Source organism: Athene cunicularia (genome assembly GCF_003259725.1).
Source record: "Athene cunicularia isolate RWA chromosome 2 unlocalized genomic scaffold, athCun1 chr2_part1, whole genome shotgun sequence".
Classification (NCBI taxonomy): domain Eukaryota; kingdom Metazoa; phylum Chordata; class Aves; order Strigiformes; family Strigidae; genus Athene; species Athene cunicularia.
In genome coordinates, this window is record NW_020799095.1 from 148,201,085 (window position 1) to 148,214,983 (window position 13,899).

At 43.1% G+C, this 13,899-nt stretch overlaps 1 protein-coding gene across 1 annotated transcript in view; it reads right to left on the minus strand.

Moving 5' to 3' along the window:
- The window catches only part of FAM135B (family with sequence similarity 135 member B), a 210,999-nt gene extending 198,348 nt beyond the window's left edge, over positions 1 to 12,651 (minus strand). Inside the window, exon 1 of the mRNA XM_026843436.1 lies at positions 12,473 to 12,651. The gene's annotated coding sequence lies outside the window, so the exon portion shown is untranslated. The remainder of the gene's footprint in view (positions 1 to 12,472) is intronic.
- Between the last annotated feature and the right edge of the window lie 1,248 nt (positions 12,652 to 13,899).

Here is a 13,899-nt window from a genome sequence, read left to right on the forward strand (position 1 = left end):
AAAATAAATATATATATATATATATATATATATATATATATATATATATTCCACACTGATTTGCAGCTTAAGGTAGATTTGCTGAGACTTGACAAAGATTCATAAACAAAATGAGATAAATATTTTTCTTAAAAGGAAGGAGTTTCCATTATCTCTCAGCAGTTCCATCGCTCCAGACTGGAAAAGACAAAATTTTGAAATTAATAGTTTATGTTCCCACCTGCCCTGTAAATCCTACCCAAGCAACCACAGAACTCAAGTGCTCAGCAATTATGCATGATCGTGTACTATATTGAACTATGGAGGAGAGAGAAGAAAAGAAGCATTTAAGCTGTCTTCTCAGCATATAGTCACTAACATCTGGGACACAACATTTCACCAGCAGCTATAGCCATTCCTAGAAGCAGCAGCAGCAGGAAAGCATCTCAGCCTCCTTCCTGCACCATCAGCCAGTCAGTGAGGACACTGGCAGCTTAGACCAGCACGGCACATCGCCCAGCCAGAGAGGAGCTGCTGTGAGAGCCACCGGTGTGTCAAGTACGGAACCCAGCACCAGGGGAGCTGGGGACAGAGGCACATGGACTGCATTAGGCTCGGTGATAAGTGGATTGAGAGCAGCCCTGCAGAAAAGGACTTGGGATAGTGGTGGAAGGAAAACTGACTGAGACAGCAATGTACACTTACAGCCCAGAAAGCCAACTGTATCCTGGGCTGCATCAGAAGTGTGGCCAGCAGGGCGAGGGAGGGGATTCCCCCCCTCTACTCTGCTCTTGTGGGATGCCACCTGCAGTGCCGTGTCCAGCTCTGGGGGAACCAACATCAGAAGGACACGGACCTGCTCGAGTGGGTCCAGAGGAGGCCACAAAGATGCTGGGGGTCAAAAGCACCTCCCCTGTGAGGACAGGCTGAGAGAGTTGGGGGTGTTCAGTCTGGAGAAGAGAAGGCTCCAGGGAGACCTTAAAGCAGCCTCCCAGTGCTTAAAGGGGCTACAGGAAAGATGGGGAGGAACTATTCATCAGGGAGTGTAGTGATAGAATGAAGTGATTTAATGGTTTTAAACTGAAAGAGGGTAGATTTAGATTAGATATATGGAAGAAATTCTTCACTGTGAGGGTGGTGAGGCCCTGGCACGGGTTGCCCAGAGAAGCTGTGGCTGCCCCCTCCCTGGCAGGGTTCAAGGCCAGGTTGGACGGGGCTTTGGGCAACCTGGGCTAGTGGAAGATGGCCCTGCCCATGGCAGGGGGTTGCGACTAGATGGTCTTTAAGGTCCCTTTCAACTCAAACCATTTTGTGATTCTTTGACCTTACATATATCATCCAGGTTGATGGATCTGTGCATGAGGTGGGGGAAGAGAGTCATGGGTCTGAGGCCTAACTTACTTTCTCAATTTTTCTTTTTTTTTCTCAATTCTACACACTTCAGTCTTTAGGTATAAATATAACCTCATATTGCTGCTCTCCTTAACTTCAGAGCCAGAAAGACTTGCTGTGAATGAGACAGGAAAAATCTACAACCACAGTAGAAGTTTAGGCTCCAGAGTCATGAAAGAAAAAGTCCAGGTGGGAGTCCTGAAGAAGGCAACAAGGGGCACACCTCAGCATGGCTCACTGTGGCTCTGAGAGCAGTTGTAGGAACAAGGTCTTATGATTCAATTCTTTTAATAAGGTTGTTGATTTGCTTACTGTCCGACATACTTCATTCCTTTGGGAATCAAATTCTAACCCCTCTTCTCTCCCCACACAGAAAAAGCTATTAAGGTACAAATAAGATATTCATAACGAAAAGTGTTGTCTGAAAAGAACTGCTGGTGAATAATGGAAATTTCCTCTACCAAAGGTTTTTGGTTTTTTTTTTTTCCTTTTAATGTGCAGCCATAACATCTGCAAACACCAGGAACATGCATAGTTCTTTAAGAGAAGCTGTGTGTTCCCATAAATGCACCCACACAAAGCACTAAATTACTCCTCCAAACAAAGGGTACTGCATATCTGCACCACTGCAGAGGTGTGCTTCAGCTATCTCTGAACAAGCTCTCTCAAGGGCAAGGAAAGGATGACTCTCTACTCGGTGTAAAGGACCCTACCAAGGAGGGATGGCTCCCAGTGCTGTCCTGGTGCAGCTGGGGACCAGGCTAAGGCAGTTAGAGTGCCTCTGCTATCCAAGCTGGTTCATGGTGTTTGCATTCTCAAAGCTTAAATGCACTTCCAAACAGGCTATATTTTTGCCAATTATGCCATTTATTCCCTGACTATATCTTACCACTAAAATCTTCAGTATCTGTACTGTGAAGCAATGCTAGGGGCTGATTCACTATTCTTTCACTGTGGTAGTGAAGCAACCAGCCAGGAGCCCAAAGTGGGACATCATACAGAGAGACCTGACAGCAGGTCAGAGGAAAAGTGGTCTTGCCATGTGAAATACCAGAACAGACTGGAAACCCAAATGACAAAGGCAGGAGGATGGCATATAATCCTTCCTGCAAAGAAGATCACAATGCCACACATCTTAGGAAACCTAAAGACAAATGACAAGGGCATCTGGAAAAAAAGTGATAATGCTCATAATGTCCATGATCTGTTCCATATTTTGACAGTAATTAAAATTGGATACACTTGACAAAATGACAGACATCCACCGTGTAAATGGTTGTTCCTCAACTATTTGTCCAGGTTCCCTTTGTTTTGGAGACAAAGTCTGAGCATGATCTTTCTATCCTAAAGTAGGCATTTAAAAACATTGTCCGTTTAGTTCCTCAGAAATATCTGCTTCTCTGCCCTGTCCACAAAAGAAAAGCTGGTGGCTAGTTTGGATGAAGTTGACTCTACTGCAGATCACTAAAGTAAAGCAGATTAATTTCCACCCATGACCAGGATCTCATATAAAATACAAACGCTCACGGTCCTGCATCTTCCCATACAGGATCTAGCAACAGCATTTTTGCATGGAGATACTTGGGGGGGGAAAAAAAAAAAAAAAAAAAAAAAAGTGAGAAGGGATGAGCAGACTTCACTGCTGTTCAAACAGTTCCCAGCTTTGTGAGTGGTCCCCAGAGCCAAGGGGGTAGAGAGGAGTATGACATTCATCCTCTCTCGAGTGGTCTGTCTGCACAAACTGGCTGGAGCCAATATTCCTCCAAATTTGTACCCGTGCAAGCATCAGAGGAAATATTCTCATCCAACGCAAGTTTGTATTCCACAGTGGGAGTAAACGGAGCTGCATTGCCTCTAGACAGTTTAACACCAAAGGTGGGATGAAGGCAGAAGAGGGGACTGCTGATAATGATCCCTATCACAAACACATCATGGCTGAATAACCATCTCCGTTTATAAAATGTATTGGAATGGAAACTGCTTATAACTAAGATTCACTCACATTGTATAGCTAGTGGTATATACCTATTTTAGATCATGTATCTGTCTTAAGACTAAGATATACTGTTCTTTCTAGCCAGAATAGGCTACAGGAATTCTGTTGCCAACCATAACATATAAAAGAACCTATAAAATTACAGTCACACACTAAGACATATGTCTCACATTTAACTTAATGTTTATCTTGTCAGGAAATCCAGCTAGACCATGCCAACATTTTGTTTCATTCATGCTGTCTTCAAAATCATCTGTTGTTGAGGGAGGAAAAGGGAGAGAAAAGAAAAAAAAAAAAAAAAAAAAAAGAGAGAGAACAAAATTCATTTTAATCCTACAAATGGGGTTCGAAAATGAAAGCATTGTACAAAAGACTCCATCAGTAACAGCATTCACCTTTACTGCTCTCCCATGGACTGAAGTCGTCATCCTCAGTTTTACCTGGAAAATAAACAATGATTCCAAATTCTGCCCTTTGCACATCTTCAATAGGAAGTGGACTCCTGAACTTCTGATAAGCCTTTGTGATTTGTGCTGCTGAGAAAGTCACCTTGACTTGCTACAGACCTGGTATCAGCCACTCCTGAAGAACACACTCATGACAAAAATCAATTACAATGTAGACAGTAGTGAAAGAGTGAAATGGCAGCCACTTCTTTCAAAATTATCTAAAATATCTGCATTTCCTTCACATTAAGAAAAGCATTTCCCTACGTAAAACACAGCTTACACAGCTAAATAATTCATCATGATGAATTATTTAGAGAGATGTGGACCCAGTATGTTTACAATTCCCAGGCTGTTTTACAAAAGAGGAAACATTTATATAATTGGTCCTCAAACTCTTTTTTAAATGTTCTCACGATGAGAGGTTTCTGATTATCAGTGGCACTGGTCCCGAAAGCAAAGCTTTTATAAACTGAGCTTTTGGTAGGAAGATGGGATAAGAGGGAAATGACTAAGTAAGGTGATCTTTTCTTAGTAATTGGTGATTATTGCTGCTGAACAGATGATTCTTCGTCTAAAAGCCATCCTTTAAGCCTTGAGTTATCACAGGTATGGTAAAAGGTCTCCAAACCAGACATAATTAAATCACTGACCCGAGGCATTATCTCCCAGAACAGTCATCTGCCATGTACAGAAGCAGGGCAAGCCAGACCCATTTCACTATAAACGTCAGCACTTTCTCCCGGCAACACGTATTCCACAAGTCCCCAGAGGAAGCCATTTATGCTTAAGAATAAACCTGCCCTTGACAGCCCAAGAATGCTTTTGATAAGTTCATCTTCACTTCTGTCATGCTCTGCATGCCACTCTCCTCTCAGAGTCTCTGCCAGCTTCCTCCGAGTATCTCCATGATCACAAGTCCTCATGGAAGTGTTCTTTGCATGTGCTGTCAGATGTCCTCTCTCTCTCTCTCTCTCTCTCAGAACAATCTCTTTCTGAAAACTCCTGCTGACCCTAGTCCTGACAATTCAAAAGCTTTTACAGACCACCCACTTTTCATTACAGATGGTTAAAAAGATGGCCTGGATAAAACCCTGAGAAAGCTGGTTTGATTCCACAGGTAAGCCTGGTTTGAGCAGGTGATTGGAATAGAGATGTCTTCCAATCTGAATTATCCTATTAATCTATCTCACAAACAAAAATGGCTTTCTGCTTTTCACTTCATCAGAGTAAGTAGAATAGCATTCGCAGACAGAAGCTAAGACCAGCAAGTAAGCTTGTGATTCCTGATGCTCCCTTTATCTAGAGTAACCTCAGTCCAGAGAAGTCCAGACAAGAGTCACCTATCACAAAAGAAGAAACCTCTGTGCTTTGCCTGGTCTGTCTACAGATGATCCCTATGACTCCAGAGTCTCAGATGAGACACAAGGGAGTTTGACATCCTCAGATTTACTGGTTGTGATAGCACAGCAGGAAAACAGGCAGAAGAAAAGCCCAAGTGCATTGAGGAAAGGGCTTACCTCAAGGTTGAACCTTTAAAAAAACGTTCTGTTAGATACTTTTCTTCATACAGTATACTGCTATTTTCTGCTCTGAGGGAAGCACCTGTGCTTGTATGGTAAGCAGACACACAACTCTGGGAGGGGAAGCAAGGCAGGAGTGCTGATGTAGCCGCCTGTATTCCTCCTGCCTGCACGTGTGGGGACCAAAGTACATACCGTCATATCCTTGCCCACTCCTATCCCAGCCACAGTTGTCTCTGTATTCAAACCAGTGAAGGATTTCCACCACAGTCAGGATTTTATTACATATAATGCAGAAATTTCAAATTAGATCGTTCAGCCCTTGCTTCTTGTCTTCACTCATTCAGCACTATATTGTGTTTGTGCCCTTTAACCAGAGGCAATGTCTCATCACTTGTGCTCAACACAGTCAGTTAATTCCCTCTTTTTGCTCGGCACCTTTCTTCATCTTTGATCTACCATCTGACAAGGCAGCAGATATTCCATGTTACACTGATTCTGCCATTAGATGCATCCTAATTGAATCTAACTAACCTCTGTCAGGGTCCCCCATCACCACTACATCTGGGCCACTCTTAGCTTATTGTCATGGAAACTTCAAAGTTCACATCAGAAAAATCACGTACATGCTAAATCAAAATTCACTCTTGTAAAGCCCAAGTTGAGAGGTTGTGTATGCCCTGGGAGGCTGTAGAGAAAAATGGATAAACCTCTTTGAGCACAAACAACCCTCACACAGGCAGTAGCTCCAAGGCTCATAATTCAGCAGGGATCTTGACATCTGCTGTTCATCCCAAGTAGAAGCGTGGAGCAGAGGAACAGAGCAGCCATGGCTACATCCCTGTCCCTGCTGGAGGTCACTCCCACTTTGTCGGGTACTACCATCATCACACAGTCCCACCCTAGGACAAGCTGGCTCCCCAACTCATCCTATGTTGATCTGTTTCACCCTATATATTTCTTTATGGCTCTGGAGAATGATTAACTTGCCAAGGGTACTAATTAACTTGCTACGAAGGGGCCTTGCGTATCTGAGGCAGAGCTTGGCAGTCACGCGTGCGGGTCACCACAGAGCACTGCTGATCTAGCAGCTGATGAAAACAAAGGAAAGCCATTCTCCCCACCGCCAGAGCCCAATGTGTGTTCAGCATGTGCTGCTGTAGGCAAGCGGGTTATGCTGTTGTGTATTTTTAGTTCAACTAGCAGGGACTATTTCTGCATTCCAATTTCTGATGCTGAGTTATCCCACCTTCTGTTTCTCGATTAGGGTATTATTATTAGCTACACTAAACCGATGAGCTTCTCAGCATGGCAAGTTTAATAAAGCACTAATGTCACCCACTACCAACGCAAGTCACCTAAAGAAAACAAGGCCTAATTTACAGTGCTACTAAAAATTAGCAAGAGTCTGCTGATCATTCCTCACAAGGTTTTTGCTTTTTTTTTCCCCCCAACAATCTTTCTTCCCTCTGTAGACAAAAGAATTGACGCAATCCAAAATCTATTCCTCCCTTTCCCACAATAAAAGACAGAACATATCTAAGTACTTTTCACATAACCTTCTGGAACAATTCTTGCCCTCCATTTTGGGCCAATCTGCAAAGGTTGACTTCTTGCAAAAAGAGTAGCCTTGCTGAAATAATGTCTGTCTACCTTGTCCCTCTCTACCTTGTCCCTTGTCAATGCCCCTGACTTTGCTACTCAGTTCCCCACACAAAGACAGAGAACATTCTGGTGGTCATTATGTCCCAGGCTAAGACAGCAATATGACTTCGATCCATCTATGGCAACCAAAAAACAATTTTCAACCGATGGGGTTCTGGCTTCCACGCCATTCTCAGACAACAATCTCTTCACAGCCTTGTGCATTATCTTTCCTTCTGAAAAGGCTTTTGTGCATGGGGATGAATCCTGCTGTTTCTGAGGTCAGTGGCACGCATCCTATAGCCTCCAGTGGTGAAAGGGCGGGGTGGCTGTAGAGCAAAGAACTCTAGAACATATCACAATGAAACTTTATTTTCTCTAACATCTACCCTAGAAAACTGTACCCTCACACAGCTCAGCTTCAACACAGCTGCAAAGGGAGAGGGAAATAGAGAGAAAACAATGAGGAGACATGGACAGAAAAAATAAGTTTTCAGCTGAGATTTTAAACCAAGACAGTCAGTCAAAGAAAATAAATAGGGTTGTGCTGCTGCATGGTGTAGAATAGATCTGTGCAGTGTAGTGTACTCTGCAAGGGCCTGTAAGAAGAGTCACTTGCAGCAGCAGATGCTGCTCAGGTCTAATGAAATCCATCTGCCTTGTCCCACTGACATCCTCATGTCTTAAGATGTGGGATAGTCGGGTCCTAATAACACAGCAGAACTGTGCAGATGTGAGCCAGTACCTGCTGAACTCAGGCACTCAATCACACAGAGGGTGAGCAGTTGCTACAAGGTATTTGCAGCTGACAAGCCTGCATCATAAGCTCAAAACCTGTCGCTCAGAGTCTCAGTCCTCTGCAGAAGCCAAAATACCAGTAAGAACCTAAATTTTGTTAGATCACACAAATCCAGAAAAGTGTTATACAAGGGGACATGCTCTTCCATAACTGTGTGCTGCCCCATGATTCCCCATCACCTCTAAAACAAATGCGAGACTTTCTTCTGAAAAAAAAATTAAATCATTTCAGCTGTTGTTTCATGCAGACATCCTCAAAGCTGATGTTCACAAGGCAGAGGCGTATTTAGCTAGACCATGAGGTTACACCATGTACAAGCATCACCTGCCCACAATAAGGTCAAAACAGCCACTGAGAAGAACAAGGGGCTATGAGTGGAAAGGAAGAGATAATATAATAGGGATGGAAATATTTATATTGAAACACCCCACTTGTAGAGGACTTGGTGGAGGGAAATACTGGTCCTTTTGCTCTGTTCTCTATGAAATCATTCTCACAAAATACGATTGCTTTTCCTACTGCCACAGTGGTTTGGACAGCAGGGGCTGACAAATTGACAGAGATACAAACAACATTTCAATCAAGCCACATCCTCCAAGTAATACTCATGTTCTTTTGGGCCATAAAAAAGTAATGGGACACCACTCTTTAGCCTCAGAAATAAATGCAACGCTAGCAGCATGTTAGGAACTAAAATTACACATTAGAAGATGCTGGCAGAGCGAGGTTCCTTCCCAGTCATGTAAAGCTGAATAGTAATACAACAGGAGAGATTTGTTTGCCCAACTAGCTGGACAAAGAAAGAGCCTGCTGCTCCCTAGGCTGCTAAATGGTGGCAACAGGGTCCTAACAGCACAAGCAGTCCCTAACAAGCCAAGTTACATTAAGAAAGTCATGCTTGCCATTGTGCTGCATGCTGTGAATCCTTAAGAGCCACGCTGTTACCAGGTCAGAATTTGAGATTTCCATGCAAGAGAGACAGACACCAACCTATTGTAGCACCGCTGCTATGCATTATCAACACGAGGCTGTTGTATAATGAGTAATATCTGCAACTCCACCTTTAAAGTCCAATAGGTTGCATAAGATCTGCCCTATCCATGACAACACCATATAGCTAAGAGCAAATAAGAATAAATGTAGATAAATATATCTATTAGACACAGATCAGAAGCAAGTACAAAAGCAAGAATTTGGTAAGTGTATATACCAGCAGGTCAAACTACTGCTTAGTCTGTCTTACATCTATGATCCTAAGAATGAGAAAACTCAAGAGGTATGAAAAACATGTCAGGATATTGTACCTACCTACAGTGCCTCACATGTAAAAGTAAACTTTGTGAATCCCTCTGTGTCCACTGAAGATGAACTTAGATTGGTCTGTGGACATCAGCAAAAGGAGAATCACTCTTTACCTGACACAGCTGTAAAAATGGCTCAAGAAGATTAATATTGGCAAAAAACAGTTATTTCTTCATTGGGTATGGATGGGCCACAACTCCTGCTAATTTCAAGAGGGCCAAACAGATAGAGAATGTTAAATCTCTAATGTAAAGATCTCACCCTCCCCCTACTCACTGGGAAAACTTTTATTTTCCATGGTTACATGTCTGTCTCATTAAACAGAAAATCTAGCTAATCACCATACAGTGTAAAGGGAAAAAAAATTACAATATTGCAACAGGGAAAATCACAGTGTGATTATTGAATGGAGTAATAAACAGCAGTTTACACGTAGCCTCAAAATAAAATGAATAGCACTGTTAAGCTAAATGCAAGGTACAACATTCATCATCAAATCATCTCTTGCCTCAGGTTACTACAGAGCAGGATCTGGAAAACGGCATCTTCCTTATTAAAAAAAAAAAAAAAAAAAAAAAAAAAAAAAAAAAAAAAAAAAAAAAAAAAAAAAAAAAAGCACCAGCTGCAGCATTTCAGAAATCCCTGTCTCAACCTGTTGGCAAACGCTGACTTTTGAACAGCAACTATTCTATAAGTCTTCTTGTGTTCTGAGCTCCATGAGACACAGTGGGTGACTAATGAAAATAAGGATCAGGATTTGAAAAGATGCTTAGTAATATCATTAGATACAAAAATAGCTTTTTTCCTTAGAACAGTATTAATGAACAACACTAAGTGGGCATCAAGAGACCAGCTCTTAACAGCCATGCACAAAGCAAAAGAAAGACTGTGTTGTCTTCCATTACTAAATAAATAAAATAAAGTAGAACAAGCCAAAAGGTGAAATGAATGAAAACTCTCCTAAGATTTCTGGTTTAAGCAAGGGAAAGAGGAGTGGGGGGCACTAAGTACTGAAATCAGCTATGTGAGGTCAGAAACATCCTTGCTGTTTACACTGACACCAGCCTCAGTGCCCTGACTTTTCATAAACAGCCCTCGACCAGAGGATTTTTATAGCAAAGCAATGCTCCTGAAAACATCAACCTTTCCTGCCTTTCTCAGAGTCATTTCTAAGAGAAGTTTTGCAGCCCCATAGTAACCAAAAGTCCATGTATGAGTTCTGGCTTCCCCGTTATCATCTGCCCACAGCTAGCAGCAGAGTAAGACTGTGTAAGAATACTTGCAGGGTGTCAATGTGGAATCCCCAAAGCCTTTTGACCTTGAGTCATTTGCTTGCTCTGATGAGAGGATCACTGCTCCACGCCTTACTGAGGTGCCCCTTGATTATTCACTTCGCATCTCTGTAACACATACCAACGAGATTTTGATTCTGTTCCTGTCAGAAACATGATCAGGTTTGTGCTTCTTTTACAGGCATCTTTAGAGGCACTTTCATTCCCTCTGTGCTATTACAAAGGAGAAGTTGATTTAAAGATTTAAATATTCTCTAGATTTGAAGCAGACACCAAATCTTACGCAGAAATACACTATGTAATGTGGCCAGGCTAGTCTAGTGTCCTGAGGGCTGTGGCCCTACGATGCCTCAGTTTAATTAATATCAGTATCCAAAATCATCCTCCTCAGCTAAACTTAGTGTCTGTGAGCACTGTTATTAACAGGGATCAAACAGCCCCTTGTAGAGAAGACCTGTTGTGATGATAAGGTCAGGTTCCTAAGGAAATTATTTTGTAAATCAAAGCACTCATTCCAGATACTTGTCTGTGTTTTCCTTTTCTGTTCCTCACCCTATCAAGTTCCCTTGGGATGGAACATAATTCCCAGGTAATTTTTACAACACTTCTGCACAAAAACTGGGCATACCCACATTCCTTGTTCTCCTGTACCTCACAGGAGGACGATGTTTATAATCAGAGAGAAAAGACAAGCCCAATTCTGCCGTCTGCTCTATACCTATAACCTCATATTATCTTCCACCTCCTGGTAATATTAGGAGAGTCTGCAGATGAGTATCAAAACACAGGATTAGGACCAAAAAGCTCTGTGGTTTTCAAATCAGGTTTAACATGAAAGACAGGTGCCTCTTAGCCTTCAGTATATTACTTGGTATTGGGTCAAACCCAGACTGTCCCCACAGTATAATTAGGAAGCAGAATTATAACTGTATCGTATCATGGGATGAGCTCAAAAGGCTTCTATCAAAATGCTTATTACCATTAAAGAAAACGACATTTCCAGCCACACAAAGAAGGATGATTTGGGGAGTACGGGGAAGATCAGGACACCAGACAGGGAGAAAAGGAGTTCAGTGAAGGAGATAGATACAGCCAGCAGCATCTCTCTTTCTCTTTGCTGCTGATTAAATAAATAAATAAAAATAGTTACATGGAAGTGGAAAGACCTCTCTGCAGTCATTACACAGCAAACACTTACCACCTGGCTTAAACTTACTTCTTATTCTCTCCCCTTTCATGCCTCTCAGACATGTATGCACGGATCCACATACACTTGCCTGCACAAGGACACTCCACAGCTTTGGATCAGTTCTGGTTTTAGAATGACAAGGACTGTCCCTGTATGCCTTTGGATTAGTGCTATCCTTCCTACCTTCTTAAATGTATCCAGTACATGCTTTCTCACACGCAGATGAAGTGAACATCTCTTACTGCCTGGCCATCACACCCACATCTTTAAGATTATCTTTTTTTCTTCTTCAAAGGTGTAGAGACTTAAGAGCAGTATTTTTACAAATATATATATATTCATATATTCACAGGTATGATTGTGTTGTTATTGCAAAGATTTAGTCTGGCTTTAAAGCACTTAAGGTAAATGTGACAGTTGTGGACTACAGTGAGGTTTCTAGTCTTGGCTATGCATTCACCTCTCCGGTTTACAGCTCTCTGCTGAATATGATGAGAGATTTATTTGTGGAGTGGGCAGAGACAGAAGTGTGTTGTCGCATGATTTATTTTTTTTTTAAGGCTTATTAATTACCATATCAACCTTTGCTCTGCTGCTACTGTCCACTTTTATTGTGGAAGCACAGCCATACAACGCTGATCATACTGGGTTCCCCGATCACCTAATTTTTTACCAACCTTTTGGAATATTATTTATTATTCCTTATGTATCTGGGTGAAGGAGAGGGAGAGGGACAGTATGGCAGAGATGGGAAACATGAGCCAGAAAACATGCTTGCTTTGAATTGTCATCGCACTGCCGTTGGAAGGAGAGAGCCGGAAAACTAGCAACAAACACTCGCACGCAAACACACGCCAGGCACACACCACATCGATCACGGGGAGTTTGCGAGCAGCCCCACAGCTCTTACCTGGGTTGTCTGGGATCCCTCTGCAGTGTATCTCCCTCTCCCCTATTTTTCCCCACCCGTGGGGAGCAGCAGAGCCGGTGCCGGTGCTGTGGCTGGGTGACGGTGCAGGTAGGGGACAGCAGGCAGCTGGCTGCAGCCTCGGCTGCCGGGCTCTGGCTCCTGCCAGGGCTGCTGCTGCTGCTGCTGCTCCTGATGATGCCGAGGAGGAGGAGAGCCGAGTGAGGAGGAGGAGGATGCTGGCGGTGATGCTGTTGCTATGGTTACCCAACTCAGTGGCAGCAGCGGCACCGCTCAGCGCAACAGCTGCCCCAGCACCCAGATCTCCTCAGCACCCGTCACGGCCAAATGGCCCTTGATGTAGAGGCACAGGTCTGTCACCCCAGAGCCCTTCCCGAGGGACGGTGACCGTGGGGAGGACGGCAGTGCCTCCTTGGTGCAGCGCTGGGGCTCCGGGAAAACAGATGGAGCGATATATCTGAAATGTTTGCGTTCTATACTTGTGGGTAAAGAGCTTGCTGCCCTGCAAAGGTCAAACACCAGCTTCTGGGAGGCCAGAGTTTTGTTTTTCTGGGGTGCCTTGCATTTTATGAGGAAGTGAACCACACAGTAAAGCTGAGGAGGGGAACAATTTTTCAAGTTCTGCTTTGATACAATTTTAAACTTTTTCTCTTTTAAATTGAAGGTCAACCCTCTTTCTTTAAAACAGGACTTAAAAGCAGGATTTTACTGACATGTAAAAGCATTTTTTTGCATAGAGAAATCCCCTCCCCTTGTGAGAGAGAGGACCGCCTCATACCACGAAACAGTGAGAAAAAAACCTTTCTGAAAGGAACCCTCTTACACAGCCCAGGACACTAATACTTTCATGCCTAATTACATGAAGCAGACAAGCTGAACTTTGCCTTTCTCTAGGGATCTGAAAATAAGAAAGGAGAAAGACCTCAGGTGGAGGGACTGCCACATGATCAAAACGCAGAGGTCTAACTGAGAGAGACGTGAAATCAAGACATTCAGTTGCCGTTTATCTATCAAATACGCATGTCATGAGGCTCTCATTTGGCACTGGAACATCACAAGACACAGCAAGGTCACAACAATTAAATGTCACTTCCATCCAAAAATGTCAGGGCAAAGCTGCATAACACACATAAGCCATGACAGTCCTTTCAAGAGCTAGTACTGTTTGCAGGACATTGTGAAACCCTGCCTAAAATCAACTGCAAAAGAAAAATCCCTGGTGGGAAGTTTCTAAAGGGATTTGCTTCCGACTGCCAGATCTCTGCTTGCAGCCTGGATGCTGCAGACAGTATGAATCTACAAGCTGGAGGCACCAAAAAGATGCACTGGGTGGTGTTTCCTCTTACAGTACCAGACCTGGAGAAATAATGTGGAGGAGATGTGCTGGTGGCACCTCTTCTCTAGGTATT